The following is a 15889-nucleotide window of genomic DNA, read 5'->3' as shown; positions in this document are numbered from 1 at the left end:
ATATGGCGGTTGTTTGAGTAATTGTGAGTGAATGAATGAACACATGAAGGCCTTGGCCCACACAGTTCTAAAAGGGATTAAGGCCTAAGGAACATCTGGATATCAACTAATGTATTCACCTATTGGCTTAGTTATAGTATCTTAGAAAGAGATAATGAAATTACTGAACTAATAGTGCCTCAGGACAAAACAGAGGGGTGAGGAGGATTGAAATACTTAAGTTAATAGCCCCCTAGATGCAAAGGTAAAAGTTTAGCTCATTATTTCCTAAACTGCATTCACTTCATAGATAAGGAACAACAGCCATTTATAGTGAAAATATTGATGATGATGATAAAATTGCCTTCTGAATGTATTTAGTATTTGTCATTCCTGGACACGTAAACAATATTATCTCCAAATTTTATTGGCAATTATAGTTAAAATAATATTTTATTTACATATTTATATATTTTTCAATATAAATACACATATATACATGTATCACTATGATGAAACTACTTTATAATTATTTTAATTTTTTTATTAAAATGCATTTTAAGCATTATATAATGCTTCATAAAATACTTCATGAGGTAACCACCTATGGTTTGTACAGAGAATTCACACTCTCAACACCCTTGCCCTTCTCTCCTTTGGTACTTGCCTGGCAAAACTCCAAGCCTGATGAAATGCAACTTCTCACCTACTCCATGTCTACATCTAATCAACTGGAGAAGAACAAATTATCATGCTAATTGGACTCACTTTAAAATTATGACCTCAAGCCTCAAGTGGGTTCTCAGTGTTGCCCAGCAATTCTTTACAATTCCATAGTCATTTGACTCTTCTACTCTTCAGATGAAGCTGTTCCCCTCAAGCCTCTTTCTTCCTCCTCCCTCTCAGCTGATGATCTTGCTTTCTATTAACACTGCACTGAAAAAAAGAAGCAACTAGAAGAGAACCTTCACAACTTCTCACCACTAATTCTACTCACTTACCTGCGTCTTACCTTCCCTTCTACTATGAAGGTTGAAATATTCCTGTTTCTGTCTGAGTCTAACCCCTCCCTCCTGTGCTCTTGGTCCTATCCTCTTTTGCTCCCAAAATTATTCCATCTCTTTCCTGTATCAACTTTTCTCTTTTTGTAGAATCATTAACATCAACATATAATATATATTTGAATATCTCCCACTTAATAAAAGAAACTCTATCCTGATCTCACATCCTTCATTAGCCACAGCTCCACTTCTTTTTGCAGAAAATCTCAAAGGAATTATCTAAATTTGTTGTCCCTCGGTCATCTCTCATTCTATCTTGAATCCACTCTAATAAGCCTTTTTGCCTTCACTATTCCACTGGCAATACTTTCATCAAGTATACCATTGCCCTCCATATCACTAAACCCAATGCCAAATTATCAGTCTTCATGATATCATGGTTGACCTCTTAGCAGTATTCAGCACAGTTGATCTTCTTGGAACACATTCTGTATTGGCTTCCAAAAAAACCTCTCTCTCCTGGTTTCTCCCTTATCTCTTTGGCTTCTTTGGAGTCTACTTTGCTGGTTCCTCTTCATTACATTGACAAGTAAATGTCAAAACTGGAGTGCCCCACAGCTAGCTCAGTTCTCCTCTTCTCTATCTACCCTCATTTCATTCCCTAGGAGCTTTCAATCAGTCTTGTGGCTTCAAAAACTATATATATACACACATATATATATGTGTATATATGTAGTTACATACATATATATGTATATATATAGTTACGTATATGTAGTTTGTATATAGTTTTAGATATAGGATATCTAGGTATAGATATAGATATAGGATATATATATATATCTTTCTCTTCCCCTTTCCTTTCTCTCCCTTCTCTTCTTAAATGATTTGATCCCAAAGCCATTAGGTGGAAAAAGCAAGGTTGGAATTGGGCCTGAGTTGGAGAGAATCGCAGAGGCCAATTGGGATTTTGGAGCCCAATCTGGGAAAGGAGGATGCTTGCATAAGAGGACTGTGTAGCAAGGATAGTTATAGCCTGAGCAGAGTGAGAAGGACATCCATGGAGAGGGGCAGCATAGTATGGGCTACTGGGTATCCACACAGAAAACTGGTCATGCACGAGGAGTCAAAGCCTAAGCAGAATGAGAAAGACATTTACATGGCAGGGGTAGACAGGTATGGGTGTTAGAGACTGAGTGGAGTGAGGAGGACATTTGTGCATAGAAGAGAGTGGTGGTGACAATCAATGATCTGTTATTACAGGGGGCTTAATTACATAAATAAATATATTAAAAAGTTAGAGCCAGGTTCCCCATTGTCAGATGGAAAAGAATACTAGAATAAACCTTGTGATGTTTGATTAGAATAGGAGATATTTGTGTGAATTTATGGTTGTATATCTAAATAGATTGATTGATAGAGAAATATAGTTATAGAAATAAATATAGATGTAAAAGTGTATATGTTTTCATGTATCTCTATTTTTATCTCTATATTCCTCACTTCTGACCACTGACAGAGCCTGGGAGTAGCTACACCCCAGTAGCAACTGAGCACATCTAGCCCCAGATTTTGACTTCTAAGTATCGTTCTCCACAAAAATAACCAGGGTTCTTTGAGAAATGGCTGATTCCAGTACTGGGGCAGCAAAAATACAAATTAACCCTGGAACATCTGCTGAGCCAGACAAAAAAGTGCTCTAAGAATGATGGGGTATATCAAAAGATAGAAGCCAGCTTGGGCTTTCTACTGACCAAATCTGAGACAATTGGATATTTATTTATTTAGACTTCTTCAAATCATGGGATGAGATCATTTGAGAATTAATGATGGAAACAGATTATACTCATTTAAAAAACGATGAGTCAATACAAACATAAATTAATAAATTTAATACATGGAAAGTTTGAAGGTTGGGCATAGTGTCTCATGCCTGTAATCCCAGCACTATGCGAAGCCGAGGCAGGTGTTTCACCTGAGGTCAGGAGTTTGAGACCACCCTGGCCAACATGGTGAAAGCCCATCTCTACTAAAAATACAAAAAATAGCCAGGTGTGGTGGTGGGTGCCTGTAATCCCAGCTACTCCAGAGGCTGAGGCAGGAAAATTGCTTGAACCCAGGAGGCGGAGGTGGCAGTGAGCTGAGATCATGCCATTTGCACTCCAGCCTGGGCGGCAGAGCAAGACTCCATCTCAATAAATAAATAAGTAAATAAATAAATAAATAAATAAAGTTTGATGAAGAACAGGCTATTTGCCAGACGTGGTGGCTCACACCTGTAATCCCTGCACTTTGAGAGGCCAAGGCAGGTAGATTGCTTGAGCCCAGAAGTTCAAGAGCAGCCTGAGCAACATGGTAAAACCCTGTTTTACCAAAAAAAAAAAACAAAAAACAAAAAACTACTAGCGTGCATCTCTAGTCCCAGCTACCCAGGAGGCTCAGGTGGCAACATCACCTGAGCCTGGGAGGTTGAGGCTACAGTGAGCTATGATCCTGGCACTGCACTCCAGCCTGGGAGACAGAGCAATACCCTAATACCCTGTCTCAAAACAAAAACAAAAAAGAATAGGATATTTACATAGCTTCAAAGTACTTTTCCACAAAATACTTATTAAGTACAAAAGGGAAAAAAAAGCTTTAAAATGGAGAAGCTTATATTACTTTAATCAAGTGATTCAAATGAACACCATCAATAATGAGACAAATTGCAATTGTGTCCCTAACACCTGATAGGATGCAATAAGAATATAGGATTGCTTATTTATATTCTTAATAGAGAGATGCATAATCTGAATCTAATCATGATGAAATATAAAATAAATTCAAAATTGAGGGATATACTTCAAAATAACTGGCCTGTTAATCTTCAAAAGCAGCAAGGCCATGAAAATCAACGAAAGCCCAAGGAAATATTCCTGAGTGAAGGAGACTAAAGAGACATAATAGGTAAATTCTGAACTGAATCCTTTTATTATAAAGGACATTATGATTTGGATAAGGTCTGAGGGTTAGGTAAGTATAGCAGTCTTAATTTCTAGATTTTGATGGGTTTATTGTGTTTATACAGGAAAATGTCCTTATTTATAGGAAGAACACACTGAAGTATCGGGGTGATGGGGCATGATGTCAGCATTCTCATTGTGTCATTACTGGGTCAGCTTTTGTCATTATTCTCAAATGACTGAGGAAAAACGTTGTTTGTGCTATCCTTGCATCTTTCATGTAATTTTCGACATTGTTTTTTAAAAAGGAAGAAGACTATATGTTAATGAGTTTCAAATTTCTCTCTCCGGCGTGGATCTGAACCCAAGATCATATATTTAATTTTCTAGTCAAAATTGCCACTTGCACCAAACTGGGCAACATAGCAAGACCCCACCTCTACAGAAAAAAATTAAACAGGCATGGCAGCATACACCTGTAGTCTCAGCTACTTTGGAAGTTGAGGCAGGAGAATCACTTGAGCCCAGGAGTTTGAGGTTGCAGTGAGCTATCATGCACCACTGCATTCCAGCCTGGGCAAGAGAGGGAGGCCCTGTCTCAAAAAATAAAATAGGCAGGGCATGGTGGCTCATGCCTGTAATTCCAGCACTTTGGGAGGCTGAGGCGGGAGGATCACCTAAGGTCAGGAGTTTGAGACCAGCCTGGCCAACATGGTGAAAGCCCATCTCTACTAAAAATACAAAAAATAGCCAGGTGTGGTGGTGGGTGCCTGTAATCCAAGCTACTCCAGAGGCTGAGGCAGGAGAATCATTTGAACCTGGGAGGCCTTCCAGGGGTTGCAGTGAATCGAGATCATGCTGCTGCACTACAGCCTGGGTGACAGAGCAAGACTGTGTCTCAAAAAATAAAATAAAATAAAAAGTCTTCGCTTGGATGTCTAATCACTGTCAAACTTAAAATGTAAAACTGAGGGTGGCTGGCAAGATGGATGAATAGGAACAGCTCCAGTCTGCAGCTCCCAGTGAGATCAATGCAGAAGGCGGGTGATTTCTGCATTTCCAACCGAGTTACCTGGCTCATCTCATTGGGACTGGTTAGACAGTGGGTGCAGCCCATGGAGGGCAAGCTGAAGCAGGGTGGGGTGTCACCTCACCTGGGAAGCACAAGGGGTTGGGGAACTCCCTTCCCTAGCCAAGGGAAGCCATCAGGAATGGTAAATTCTGGCCCAGATACTATGCTTTTCCCATGGTCTTCGCAACCCACAGACCAGGAGATTCCCTCAGGTGCCTACACCACCAGGGCCCTGGGTTTCAAGCACAGACTAGGTGGCCGTTTGGGCAGACACTGAGCTAGCTGCAGGAGTTTTTTTTTTTTTTTTTTTTTTTTCTTACCCCAGTGGCGCCTGGACTGCCAGCGAGACAGAACTGTTCACTCTCCTGGAAAGGGGGCTGAAGCCAGGGAGCCAAGTGGTCTAGCTTAGCGGATCCCACCGCCACAAAGCCCAGCAAGCTAAGATCCACTGGCTTGAAATTCTCACTGCCAGCACAGCAGTCTGAAGTCGACCTAGGACTTTGAGTTTGGTGTGGGGGGAGGCGTCTGTCATTACTGAGGCTTAAGTAGGTGGTTTTCCCCTCACAGTGTAAACAAAACTGCCAGGAAGTTTGAACTGGGTGGAGCCCACTGCAGGGCGGCAAAGCCACTATAGCCAGACTGCCTATCTAGATTCCTCCTCTCTGGGCAGGGCATCTCTGAAAGAAAGGCAGCAGCCCCAGTCAGGGGCTTATAGATAAAACTCCCATTTCCCTGGGACAGAGCACCTGGAAGAAGGGGCTCCTTTGGGCACAGCTTCAGTAGACTTAAACATTCCTGCTGGCTAGCTCTGAAGAGAGCAGTAGGTCTCCCAGCACAGCACTCGAGCTCTGCTAAGGGACAGACTGCCTCCTCAAGTGGGTCCCCTGTGCCTCCTGACTGGGAGATACTTCCCAGCAGGGGTTGACAGACACCTCATATAGGAGAGTTCTGGCTGGCATCTGGTGGGTGTCCCTGTGGGATGAAGCTTCCAGAGGAAGGAACAGGCAGTAATCTTTGCTGTTCTGCAGCCTCCACTGATGATACCCAGGCAAACAGGGCTTGGATTAGACCTCCAGCAAACTCCAGCAGACATGCAGCAGAGGGGCCTGACCATTAGAAGGAAAACTAACAAACAGAAAGGAATAGTATCAACATCAACAAAAAGGACATCCACACAGAAACCCCATCTGAAGGTCACCAACATCAAAGACCAAAAGTAGATAAATCTATGAAGATGAGAAAAAAACAGTGCAAAAAGGCTGAAAATTCCAAAAACCGAATGCCTCTTCTCCTCCAAAGGATCACAACTCCTCACCAGAAAGGGAACAAAACTGGATGGAGAATGAGTTTGATGAATTGACAGAAGAAGGCTTCAGAAAGTGGGTAATAACAAACTCCTCTGAGCTAAAGGAGCATGTTCTAACCCAATGCAAGGAAGCTAAGAACCTTGATAAAAGGTTAGAGGAATTGCTGACTAGAATAACCAGTTTAGAAAAGAACATGAATTACCTGATGGAGCTGAAAAACACAGCATGAGAACTTCGTGAAGCATACGCAAGTATCAATAGCCAAATCCATCAAGTGGAAGAAAAGATATCAGAGATTGAAGATCAACTTAATGAAACAAAGCAAGAAGACAAGATTCGAGAAAAAAGAATGAAAAGAAATGAACAAATCCTCCAAGAAATATGGGACTATATGAGAAGACCAAACCTACGTTTGATTGGTGTACCTGAAAGTGATGGGGAGAATGGAACCAAGTTGGAAAACACTCTTCAGGATATTATCCAGGAGAACTTCCCCAACCTAGCAAGACAGGCCAACATTCAAATTCAGGAAATACAGAGAACACCACTAAGATACTCCTTGAGAAGAGCAACCCCAAGACACATAATTGTCAGATTCACCAAGGTTGAAGTGAAGGAAAAATTGTTAAGGGCAGCCGGAGAGAAAGGTCGGGTTACCCACAAAGGGCAGCCTACCAGACTAACAGCGGATCTCTCTACAGAAACCCTACAAGCCAGAAGAGAGTGGGGGCCAATATTCAACATTCTTAAAGAAAAGAATTTTCAACCCAGAATTTCATATCCAACCAAACTAAGCTTCATAAGTGAAGAAGAAATAAAATCCTTTACAGACAAGCAAATGCTGAGGGATTTTGTCACCACCAGGCCTGCCTTACAAGACTCCTGCAGGAAGAACTAAATATGGAAAGGAAAAACTAGTGCCAGCCACTGCAAAAACATACCAAATTGTAAAGACTGTCAACACTATAAAGGAACAGCATCAATAACAGGCAAAACAACCAGCTAGCATCATAATGAAAGGATCAAATTCACACATAACAATATTAACCTTAAATGTAAATGGGCTAAATGCCCCAGTTGAAAGACACAGACTGGTAAATTGGATAAAAAGTGAAGACCCATCGGTGTGCTGTATTCAGGAAACCCACCTCACGTGGGCTCAAAATAAAGGGATGGAGAAAAATTACCAAAATTAAGGCAGAAATAAATAAGTTCTTTGAAACCAATGAGAACAAAGACACGATGTACCAGAATCTCTGGGCCACAGCTAAAGCAGTGTTTAGAGGGAAATTTATAGCACTAAAATCCCACAGGAGAAAGTGGGAAAGATCTAAAATTAACACCCTAACATCACATTTAAAAGAACTAGAGAAGCAAGAGCAAACAAATTCAAAAGCTAGCAGAAGACAAGAAATAACTAAGATCAGAGCAGAAATGAAGGAGATAGAGACACAAAAAAGCCTTCAAAAAATGAATGAATCCAGGAGGTGGTTTTTTGAAAAGATTAACGAAATAGACCGCTAGAGAGACTAATAAAGAAGAAAAGAGAGAATAATCAAACAGACACAATAAAAAATGATAAAGGGGATATCATCACTGATTGCATAAAAGTACAAACTACCATCAGAGAATACTATAAACACCTCTAGGCAAATAAACTAGAAAATCTAGAAGAAATGGATAAATTCCTAGACACATATACCCTCCCAAGACTACACCAGGAAGAAGTCGAATCCCTGAATAGACTAATAACAAGTTCTGAAATTGAGGCAGTAATTAATCGCCTTTCAACCAAAAAGAGTCCAGGACCAGACGGATTCACAGCTGAATTCTACCAGAGGTACAAAGAGGAGCTGGTACCATTCCTTCTGAAACTATTCCAAAAAATAGAAAAACAGGAACTCCTCCTTAATTAATGTTATGAGGCCAGCATCATCCTGATACCAAAATCTGGCAGAGACACAACAAAAAAAGAAAATTTCAGGCCAATATCCCTGATGAACATAGATGCGAAAATCCTCAATAAAATACTGGCAAGCCGAATCCAGCAGCACATCAAAAAGCTCATCCACCACTGTCAAGTCGGCTTCATTCCTGGGATGCAAGTCTGGTTCAATATATGCAAATCAATAAACATAATCCATCACATAAACAGAACCAATGACAAAAACCACATGATTATCTCAACAGATGCAGAAAAGGCCTTCGATAAAATTCAACACCCCATTCATGCTAAAAAACTCTTAATAAACTAGGTATTGATGGAACGTATGTCAAAATAATAAGAGCTATTTATGACAAATCCACAGCCAATAACATACTGAATGGGCAAAAGCCGGAAGCATTTCCTTTGAAAACTGGCACAAGACAAGGATGCCCTCTTTCACCACTCCTATTTAACATAGTACTGGAAATTTTGGCCAGGGCAATCATGCAAGAGAAAGAAATAAAGGGTATTCAAATAGGAAGGAGGAAGTCAAATTGTCTCTGTTTGCAGATGACATCATTTTATATTTAGAACACCCCATTGTCTCAGCCCAAAATTTCCTTAAGCTGATAAGCAACTTCAGCAAAGTCTCAGGATACAAAATCAACCTGCAAAAATCACAAGCATTCCTATACATCAACAATAGACAAACAGAGCCAAATCATGAGTGAACTCTCATTCACAATTGCTACGAAGAGAATAAAATACCTAGGAATAAAACTTATAAGGGATGTGAAGGACCTCTTTAAGGAGAACTACAAACCACTGCTCAACGAAATAAAAGAGGACACAAACAAATGGAAAAACATTCCATGCTCATGGATAGGAAGAATCAATATTGTGAAAATGGCCATACTGCCCAAAGTAATTTATAGATTCAATGCTATTCCCATCAAGCTATCATTGACTTTCTTCACAGCATTAAAAAAAATACTTTAAATTCCATATGGAACCAAAAAAGAGCCTGTATAGCCAAGACAATCCTAAGCAAAAAGAACAAAGCTGGAGGCATCACGCTACCTGACTTCAAACTATACTACAAGGCTACAGTAACAAAAACAGCATGGTACTGGTACCAAAACAGATATATAGACCAATGAAACAGAACAGAGGCCTCAGAAATAACACCACAAATCTACAACCATCTGATTTTTGACAAACCTGACAAAAACAAGAAATGGGGAAAGGATTCCCTATTTAATAAATGGCACTGGGAAAACTGGCTAGCCATATGCAAAAAACTGAAACTGGACCCCTTCCTCACACCTTATACAAGAATTAACTCAAGATGGATTAAAGACTTAAATGTTAGACCTAAAACCATAAAAACCCTAAAAGAAAACCTAGGCAATACCATTCAGGATATAGGCATGGGCAAAGACTTCATGAATAAAACACAAAAAGCAATGGCAACAAAAGCCAAAATTGACAAATGGGATCTAATTAAACTAAAGAGCTTCTGCACAGCAAAAGAAACTACCATCAGAGTGAACAGGCAACCTATAGAATGGGAGAAAATTTTTGCAATCTATCTATCTGACAAAGAGCTGATATCCAGAATCTACAAGGAACTTAAACAAATTTACAAGAAAAAAACAACCCCATCAAAAAGTGGGCAAAGGATATGAACAGACACTTCTCAAAAGAAGACATTTATGCAGCCAACAAACATATGAAAAAAAAAAGATCATCATCACTGGTCATTAGAGAAATGCAAATCAAAACCACAATGAGATACCATCTCATGGCAGTTAGAATGGCGATCATTAAAAAGTTAGGAAACAACAGATGCTGGAGAAGATGTGGAGAAAGAGGAACGCATTTACACTGTTGGTGGGAGTGTACATTAGTTCAACCATTGTGGATGACAGTGTGGCAATTCCTCAAGGATCTAGAACCAGAAATACCATTTGACCCAGCAATCCCATTACTGGGTATATACCCAAAGGGTTATAAATCATTCCACTATAAAGACATACACACACACATGTTTATTGCAGCACTATTCACAATGCAAAGACTTGGCACCAACCCAAATGCCCATCAATGATAGGCTGGATAAAGAAATGTGGCGCATATACACCATGGAGTACTATGCAGCCATAAAAAGGATGAGAGAGTCACTGACAACAGCCATTGAGTAGGTGAGAACACGAACAGGAAAGAGAGAAGAGCTGAACACGTTTCTTTTCTCAGAATCCTCCCTTTCAAATGAGGCTGAATTTTGTGATTTTAAAAATTTAAGACCTTATGATTTCTGCAAGTGGGCAGGAAAGTCATGAGACTTGCTGGAATTTTCATCTTTGTGGCAGGGGAAAAAGCTAACCCCACTGAGTTAGTTTTAAGAGAATAGTTATGTTTTGATTATATTTTACAAGTCACACTAGTTCAATGCAATAAATATACAGATTTTCTGCTACACAGTTGGTGGAAACCTTTCAGAACCTGCGGGTACATGTCTTAAGAGGAAAAGAGCATGGCAAGCTCAAATTTTTAAAATAAAAAATTTTACAATTCCTATATTAGTTTCATTCACCAATCACTACACTAAGTCCTGAAGCGAATAAAATGTATATATTCAAAATTTATGAAAGAAATAAATTAAAAATTTGAATGACAAAAAAATTCAGTCTTTTGGCCAGGTGCGGTGGCTCATGCCTATAATCCCAGCACTTTGGGAGGCTGAGGCAGGCGGATCACTTGAGGTCAGGAGTTTGAGACCAGCCTGGCCAACATTGTGAAACCCCATCTCTACTAAAAATACAAAAATTCGCTGGGCATGGTGACGCACACCTGTAATCCCAGCTACTCTGGAGGCTGAGGCTGGAGACTCGCTTGAACCTGGGAGGCAGAGGTTGCAGTGAGCCGAGATCACGCCACCGCATTCCAGCCTGGGTGACAGAGTGAGACTCCATCTCAAAAAAAAAAATTCAGTCTTTCTAAGACAGGGAAATATGCAGTGTACTTTCAGTAGAATGATTATCAAACCACAAAGGACTTAAAAAACAACAACAACCCTTTAGCCATGGTTATTAAGATGAAATAATTACTGAAATTCTTATTTAAATTTCCTATATCAGCTATCCTTCTAGATATGAGGCATCCAAGTGAAGAATTTCAATTTTAAAGGAATTATTATTATTGTTATTATTATTTTTAGAGACACGGTCTTCCTTTATCACCCAGGCTGGACTGCAGTGGTGCTATCATAGCTTACTATAACCTCAAACTCCTGGGCTCAAGTGATCCTCCTGCTGTAGCCTCCACAGTAGCTGAGACCACAGGCGTGTGCCACCATGTCTGGCTATTAAAAAAAATTTTTTTTATAGAGATGGGGTCTTGCTATGTTGCCCAGGCTAGTCTCAAACTCCTGGCCTGAAGTGATCCTCTTGCTTTGGCCTCCCAAAGTGCTGGGATTCAAGGCACGAGTCACCATGCCTGGCTAGGAATTTTTATTTGTTTTTTGAGATAGGGTCTCACTCTGTTGCCTAGGCTGGAGTACAGTGGCGGGATCTCTGCTCACTGCAGCCTCCACCTCTCTGGCTCAAGCAATCCTTCCACTTCAGCCCCCCAAGCAGCTGGGACTACTGGCAGGCACCACCACACCCAGATAATTTTTGTATTTTTTGTAGAGATGGGATTTCGCCATGTTGCCCAGGCTGGTCTTGAACTCCTGAGCTCTAGTGATCCACCCGCCTTGACCTCCCAGAGTGCTAGAATTATATTTTTCTGAAATTATTTTAATAATCCCATAAATTATAAATTATAATCTCTTCAGAAATCATGTGAATCAATTAAGAAGGAATATGACCCTAAGATAAGGTTTAAGAGTAAAAATAGTAGTTAGAATTAAGTTCAGTTGCAAGTGAGTAAAACTAAAAATAACAAATAATGGATTAAACACACAAGGTTTCATTCTCTATAAGTTTGGAAATTGGCATTTCAGGTGGGATTTCAGGTGGGATGGAGGTTCCACAAAGTCATCATGGACATAAACTCCTTCTGGTTGGTCACTACACCACACCTAGGGTGGTCCTCATCCTCCGGCTGAAGATGGTTGCTAGATTCAACCATCACATCTATGTTCCAGGTAGTAGGAGGGAAGAAAGGGAAAAGAAGAGGCCAGTCTCTTTCTTTGAAGAAAATTTCACAGTTACTTTTCTCATTTGCCAGAATATTGGCTGCAAAGGAAGACAGGAATTATAGTCTTTTATCTGTGTATAGTTTAATATTGGATAAATTTGGGGTTCTTTTACTAAGATGGAAGGAGAAAATGGATGATGAGGCAAGCAGCTAGGAGTCTCTGGCATACACACTTAAATATATTTCTTTTAATAAGATGGTTAGGTCTGACATTAATTACTAATAAGCTTGAATTATTGGTAAAGATCTTTAATTGTACTGTAGATTCAGTGTTCTTTAAATGCTTGCTTTCTCTATGTAGAGAACACTTCTGTCACTTGCAACCAAAGAAAGACTAACTCATGGTCAGTAATCAGGGATTTGTTCTATTATTTAAGCTCTCTGTTTCACTAAGAGAAGCATCTCAGCAAATTCGAACACAAATTTGTAAATACATTCATTCAATCATTCATACAATAAACATACCGAATGCCTAGGTACTAGGAAAAAAAAACCCATAATTTTTAAATTCAAAGTGTTCAGTCTGGTAGAAAAAGATGGTGATAAAAAATTTTAAATGTATGAAAGTGTTATAGGTGCAGTAAAAATGTATGTATCTGGTGTTGTGGGGTACAGTAGAGCAAGATATCAATTCTACAAAAATGAGATTAAAGGGTATGCATCCAAAGTAAGGCATACATTGATGGTGGAATTCAATTAAAAATGATTACATAATTTAAAATACATCAAAAGGTACAGAGAATAACACAATGGCTATCAATTTATGCACCATCTGCCTATGAAACAAGATATTTTGAATATAATTACAAGATACAATTCTGATTTTCATATGCAGTTTGAAATTATTAGCAGTTTGAAATTATTAGTAATGATGTATGTAGGTGTGTCAAAAACTAAAAATCTTCCACGAAGAGGTTGTTATTGTCACCGTCACCAAATCAGAGAATTAAATAGTAAGAATTTTCCTGAAATTGAAAGTGTTAGACAAAGTTTTAGGAATATTTTAATATATTCTAAAGCAATGGCATTTGTCATTTTATAATTCTCATTTACTTTTGTATTAGAGAGTCTCTTAGAATTAGACATAATCTTTTTTTCAAATTTGCAGCTTATTTTTTATGTGGCAAAGGGAAAAGGACTAAAAAAATGTCTTGGAGGGAGGGGTAGGGTGTGGTGGAGAGGGTGTGAACTTCCCTTGACTCAGAAGAGGAAAGTGGTAATTTTCCTCCCTTTACCATGAAAGTATTTGTAATTTTTGAAGTAGCTTTTTCTACAAAACATATGTATTTAAGGAATATTTCTTATATATTCAAAACCTGCAATTTAGTAGGCCTATGGTAAGTACTTCAAAGGAACTTGGAGTTTACTGCCAAAGCTCTGTTTGGAAACGCTTGTGCAGGGAAAGCATCAGGAAGGAAGATACCACATCTGTAGAAAAGCAGCCTCCCTCTTTGTATAGTTTCTTTACATTATTAAAAAATTAATATAATTCAGACTAATATGGCTAGCTGGGCTGACAAGGAAAGACTCCCTACCTTTATAAAAATATACAAATGCGGGATAATAACTTTAAAAATTGAAAAAATGTATTTTGTCAAGCTTGAAAGCAAGAAAGGGAAATCAGCTAGGTATGGTGGCTGCAATCCTAGCACTTTGGGAGGCTGAGGCAGGAGGCTCACTTGAGCCCAGAAGTTTAAGACCAGCCTGGGCAACATAGAGATGTCCCATTTCTATCAAAAAAAAAAAAAAAATTCCAGGCATGGCAGCGTTCACCTGAGGTCCCAGCTACTCGGGAGGCTGAGGTGAAAGGATCACTTGAGCCCAGGGGATTGAGGCTGCAGTGAGCTGTGATCATGCCACTTCCACTGTGGCCTGGACGACACAGTAAAACCCTGTCTCAAAGAAATTTTTTTTTTAGCCATCGAAACAACAACAACAACAACAACAAAAAAAAAAAAAAAAAAAAGAAAGAAAGAAAGAAAAAAGAAAAGGAAATCACTAGCTTTTAGAAAAAGGAAAACAAAAAACCAGAGCATTACAGGAAGCTGAAGGCAAGTATATACTGAAGCCCAGTGGCTCACATGAGTACTGGAACTTGATACATGTTGTGGGACTCAAAGACTTAGAAGGAATAGATTATTGACAAGTGCAAAAACATGGATGAATCCTGAAATGATTATACTGAGTAAAAAAAGCAACACAAAAAAAGAATACATACTATATGATTCCATTTATAGAAAATTCTAGAAAATGCAAACAAATCTCTAGCAACATCAGTGAGTGCCTGAGGACATGGAGGGGGATGAGTCAGAGTAGGATGGAGAGATTACAAAGGGGCATGATGGATATGTTTACTCTTGATTGTGGTGATGGTTTCACAGTTGCGTACATATGTCAAAACTTGTCAAATTGTACACTTTAAATATGAATAGCTTATTGTATGTCTGTTATATCTCATGAAGATGTTAAAAAGGACAAACAAAATCAACATCCAAGCAAGTTCAACAGATCCTTCTTCTCACTTATATGTATGCAATTTATTTGCTGAAGAAACTTGGTGGTATGTCCTATAGAGTTTCCCACATTCTGGATTTTATTGATTGCAAAAAGGAATCCTTATCTTTTTTTTTTTTTTTTTTTTGAGACAGGTATTGCTTTGTCACCCCCTTATGGCTCACTGCAGCCTTGACCTCCCAGGTTCAAGCGGTCTTCCTACCTCAACCTCCCAAGTAGCTGGGACCACAGGTGCATGCCATCACCCCTGGCTAATTTTTAAATTTTTTGTAGAGATGGGGTCTAGCTATGTTTCCCAGGCTGGTCTCAAACTCCTGGGCTCAAGCAATCCTCCTGCCTTGGTCTCCCAAAACGCTGGGATTACAGGCCTGAGCCACCATGCCTGGTCAAGAATTCTTATCTTTTAGAGTTTTATATGATGAAGTATTTATGGGTGATATCCATGTGAGGGGTGGGGAAGGAGATTGGCCACATGTTGATAATTGTTCAAGCTGAATGACCGACTCATGAAGGCTCATTATACTCTTCTCTCTACTTTTTATGTGCTTAAACATTTTTTATAAGAAAAAGTTGAAACAAGTCCTGGGGCCTATCTTAGAGGTACTGAATTTCTTGGGGGTTGAGCATAGAGATATGCATTTTTATAAACTCCCAAGGTGATTTTGTTATACACTACTGAGGATCACTGCCCCACATAAAAGAAAAGGACTCCTATGGTGAGATGAATTTCAGACACCTACCACAATGTATGGGAAAAACCATTTTTGGTAGGTGTCCTTTACATTAAGTATCAAATTCTAAAAGTAGTAGGGGCTGGGCATGGTGGCTCATGCCTGTAATCTCAGCACTTTGGGAGGCCACGGTGGGCAGATCACTTGAGGTCAGGAGTTTGAGACCAGCCTGGCCAACACGGTGAAACCCCGTCTGTACTAAAAATACAAAAA

Source organism: Pan troglodytes, chromosome 1, assembly GCF_028858775.2.
Source record: "Pan troglodytes isolate AG18354 chromosome 1, NHGRI_mPanTro3-v2.0_pri, whole genome shotgun sequence".
Taxonomy (NCBI): domain Eukaryota; kingdom Metazoa; phylum Chordata; class Mammalia; order Primates; family Hominidae; genus Pan; species Pan troglodytes.
This window is presented reverse-complemented; position numbering follows the sequence as displayed.